The sequence below is a fragment of the Dermacentor silvarum genome, chromosome 10, assembly GCF_013339745.2.
Source record: "Dermacentor silvarum isolate Dsil-2018 chromosome 10, BIME_Dsil_1.4, whole genome shotgun sequence".
Taxonomy (NCBI): domain Eukaryota; kingdom Metazoa; phylum Arthropoda; class Arachnida; order Ixodida; family Ixodidae; genus Dermacentor; species Dermacentor silvarum.
In genome coordinates this window covers 152,695,196-152,699,005 of record NC_051163.1, presented here as the reverse complement: position 1 = coordinate 152,699,005, position 3,810 = coordinate 152,695,196, and the positions used below count along the sequence as shown (strand labels likewise).

The following is a 3,810-nucleotide window of genomic DNA, read 5'->3' as shown; positions in this document are numbered from 1 at the left end:
TTATGGCATTTTCGGCTGGTCGTTCCGAAGCGTTCTAGACTTCTCTAGCAAGCCGCCGTGTCTTCGGCCGGTTCAACAAGAGCCTTGCGTTCTGCTGGTTCTTCACGGTCGCTCACCTCTCACGCCGAGTGCTCCCAGGCACTCCGAGCCCTGTGGTCCGAGCAGTCTCCGAGATAGAAAGCGCACGGCCGCTGGATGTGGAAAGCGTTTCCCGCCACGTAATCGCAGTGCAGGGTCGCCGCTGTTGGCGACGGCTCACCGTAAGCGCTGCATGCTGGCATCTCGAGACCGCCGTTTTTCGCGGCAGCGCCGGGAGCTTTAACTATGGCATTAAAGGCCAAATCGGATGGTCTCGCATCTGGTATTGCGGAAAAATGTTAGGCCTAACGTTAAGAGACAGGAAGAGAGCGGTGTGGATCAGAGATCAAACGGGGATCTGCTAGCCGCCTGGTTAGCTCAGATGGTAGAGCGGCTGCCCCGGAAAGGCGGTGGTCCCGGGTTCGAGTCCCGGACCAGGGCGAATTTTTCTTCAACTGCGAGGCTTTCTTTCGAGGAACCCGGTTGGGTTTCCATTGTAGCAATTGCTACATTTGGGTGGATGTGTCAGTTTCCCTTTAATTACTTCTCTCCACCTAGCGGATTTCCGCTGAACTATTACGTCATATTATGACTGGTAGCTTAAAAACAAAAGTGTGCAACCATCGCACTCTTTTGCGTAGAAACACAATGGGCAGGCAAATAAACTTGAGAAGCTAAGGACCGCGTAACGAGAGACAAAAAAGTTTTGCCTAACGTTACGTGACTACGAGTACAGTACGTGGTATTGAATAGAACGCAAAGGGGAGCAGGCCACATTGTAGTGGACATTAAGAGGAATAAATACAGCTTCGCAAATCATATAATGCATGTGGCAGACAACCGGCGGTTCATTAAAGTTTGAGCAGTGTCACAGCAAGGAATGTCGAATTAGTAAATTTATAAGCATAACATCAATTCGGCTTGCGCAAGACGCGAGTAACTGGACATCAACTTGTGCTCACTCCGATTTGTGCTAGTCAGACAGTGCAAAGCAATATATTTGTGCGCTGTTTTTACTGGCCAACATCGTTCTTAGTCATAAACTTAAAACCATCCTAATTATGTTAAAACTTATTTCTGTTTTCGTAAGTATTTTTGTGCCTTGGTTCAATTAAAGGTGTCGGACGTTTCCTCTATAAATATTGAAGTTATTCCTACGTGCACTAGAAGGCTTTTACTTATGCTCAATTTGTCTTATACCAGAACTACAAAATGTTGTTGTTCTGTCACTTGGGAGTTCACGATGATATCGCTTGTAGCCACCTGCCTCGAATATTTTTTTAATCCCACTTGAAAGCTGTGATGAACGGCTTACTTTTTCAAGTACGCCGATTTGGTCACATAGCTATCTAGCAATTTAGTAATGGCCCAGACGCACTTATTTTTATACTAATCAAATCGATACAACACAACAATAAATTGCCTTAGTTTGCTATTTGAAAATGCTTGTGCGCACCTGAAGATATCTCTTGTAATTCACTTTGTTCAGGAGCAAAATATTCAGCCTGGCAACGATTATCGTTCACAAGTAGCATATCTGCAAACCAAAGCAATTGAAACTGCACGACTGCGGTCGCATAGAATATAAAAAATGGCGACTTTTCAAATGTGAGCTGGGGCAGCACGTTGAAGCCTAATTTTAATAAATAAGCTGATACTCCACAAACAGACCTCATAGGTGTTATGTAAAGCATACCAACAAGTTCACATAACGTCGTGCGGATGTCGTTTATAAAGTTGCTGTTAGCTGCGGTGCAGACAGGTCGTTACAGCAACCAGACACTGAGCATAAAGCTTCCTTGACCGGCGAAACACCGTCACTTTTCGTTGCAATGTCACCGTTGCAAGTGCACTGTGAAGTTCGCAGAAAGTGCGGCGTTGTTCACTCATAAAAACAGTGAGGCTCGCCGTATGCGTGGTCGAGGCTTAGCAGGTTACTTATAAAAGTGGTAGCACGTGCGTAACTCAAGCCTCGATACACAAAGGGGTATTCTTCCTTATACAGTTATGTCTTTGGCGAGTGCCCGTACGTGCCCGTGATTGGCAGCTTGAAGATAATTTATTGTGCGTGTGTCATAATTGTGTCATAATTTATATCGTGTAGTGAGCGTGTATGTGTACGTTTTCCTTGTTTTTTTGTGTCCGGGTTTGTCCGCCTACCTTTCTTTAATTATTCATGAAATCACAAGAGTTGTCTGCACTACCTTCTCAATGGAAATGCTACAACATATGGCCGGCTGGCCTTGTGAAACGTAAACACTACGGGAAAAAGCAACACGATTTCGTGAAAATACCGAACTTGTGATAGTGACACACCTGCCCATTAATAAGGAATGGTGACGTTTCCCAGACCACCTCACCGTCGTGTAGATATCGGCTCAGTGCAAATGACAACCTGGTGTCCGGCCATCAAGGTTTGTGAGTATTTTCAAAAACATAGTGGAGGCTGGGAACCGGCTTTAATAAAGGAGGGTCCCTGTCGGAAACGTCCAATACAAATAGCTATTAATGGCGAGGAAATTGTTAACCTTGAACTATACAGGTCATTTTTACGTTTTAGGAATTTATAGAAGTCTCTGTGGCAGGTAGTCTAATTCTTGTCATTGGGCGGGTTATCGATGAGGCGGACATTAGTAGCATGGGAAATTCGAATGCACTATTCAACTAATTAAAGTTCAGAAATAACTACTTACTTACGAGACATATTTCAATTTACAAATAGCAGCCGGCGAGTTTGTCAGGCGTATCCTCTTGGAATGAATTCCAGAATGACACCAGTTAGAAATATGCGCATCAAACTCACTGTAATAAATGCACTGTTTCTTCACTTATTGGAGCGATATAACGTAAATGATTCCAAACTATTTTTTATTCCAATTTCTGCAATCAGCCTCCACGATATTGGTGAACATTTTCGGGCCACTCGAACTTCGCCTGTCTGTCACGCGACATCACGAACCGCGAAACTCACCACGTCATGACGGACATGCACGCGAAAAAAAAAGCATTAATATGCCGAACAAATTGAAAATTGTTATGAATAGCCACAGACTGCATGCCCCGTTCCGAAAGGAATAGAAGATGGCTAAGGCCCTCGCTACTCGCACCTGCCGGTGAGCATGTGGCTATTTGCGCATGATAAACGGTCTTGCGTGGCAGTAAAACGTTATCGAGCCCTTTCGGCATGCATACAGACATCGCTCTGCCAACTCTTCCTTGCTGAGGATCCGTTCACGGCCGGGCTCGACTGGCGCGTGCGCTCGCTTCTTACGGCCTTCTCACCCGTCGGGGAATTAATGGGAGAGTTTCTCAGCACGTTTCGCCACCGTCGGCGGTAGGGGCGCTGCGACCCTGACCCTCCTCCCCTGCCACCGCGTGCATGCGCTTGCCTTCACGCTCCACGATCGTTTTCCCGCGCATTTTATTCGGTGCTCAGTCAGTGTTGTTCAGTATTCAGTAATTTGTGGGCTCCTGAAGACGGTCGTACAGTCCTTAGCACGCGCAGCACCAGTCAAGACATAGCGCCGTTCATTGCGCATCGGTATATAACTGCTGTGATGTATTGCTGTGTTTCCATATTGCAGTCGCGTTCCGGGGAAACACCCGATGTTACTTTTCACCAGTTCCAAGCAAGATTTGCTAGCCTCAGTTTCTAGCGCTTTTGGACAAGATAGTGTTTTTCGATTAAAGCCTCCGAACACCTGCCATGCAGGAAGAGCAGTCCAGCCCTAT

At 46.1% G+C, this 3,810-nt stretch overlaps 1 non-coding gene across 1 annotated transcript; it reads left to right on the top strand.

Moving 5' to 3' along the window:
• The first annotated feature begins 445 nt into the window (after positions 1 to 445).
• Positions 446 to 520, top strand: Trnas-gga (transfer RNA serine (anticodon GGA)). Its single transcript has one exon. It is a non-coding gene; the product is annotated as a tRNA-Ser (tRNA).
• The last annotated feature ends 3,290 nt before the right edge of the window (positions 521 to 3,810 follow it).